The sequence below is a fragment of the Ptychodera flava genome, chromosome 2 (assembly GCF_041260155.1).
Source record: "Ptychodera flava strain L36383 chromosome 2, AS_Pfla_20210202, whole genome shotgun sequence".
In the NCBI taxonomy this organism is placed as follows: Eukaryota; Metazoa; Hemichordata; class Enteropneusta; family Ptychoderidae; genus Ptychodera; species Ptychodera flava.
In genome coordinates this window covers 41,558,786-41,559,033 of record NC_091929.1, presented here as the reverse complement: position 1 = coordinate 41,559,033, position 248 = coordinate 41,558,786, and positions in this window count along the sequence as shown.

Genomic DNA, 248 nt, shown 5'->3' with positions numbered 1-248 from the left:
TATATATATATGTGTGTGTGTGTGTGTGTGTGTGTGTGTGTGGTGTGTGTGTGTGTGTGTGTGTGTGTGTGTGTCCCCTTCAAACATTTTCCACGCGACACCTTGATTATCATTTAAACATATCAAAACCGATTGAGTTCTTTAACATGTTTGAAGATGCTACTATCAGTGTCATTTGTACATTCACACAAGTTTTCCATTAAAAAAATCGCTAAAAAGCCAATCAAACAAGAATGAAAAAATTCAGG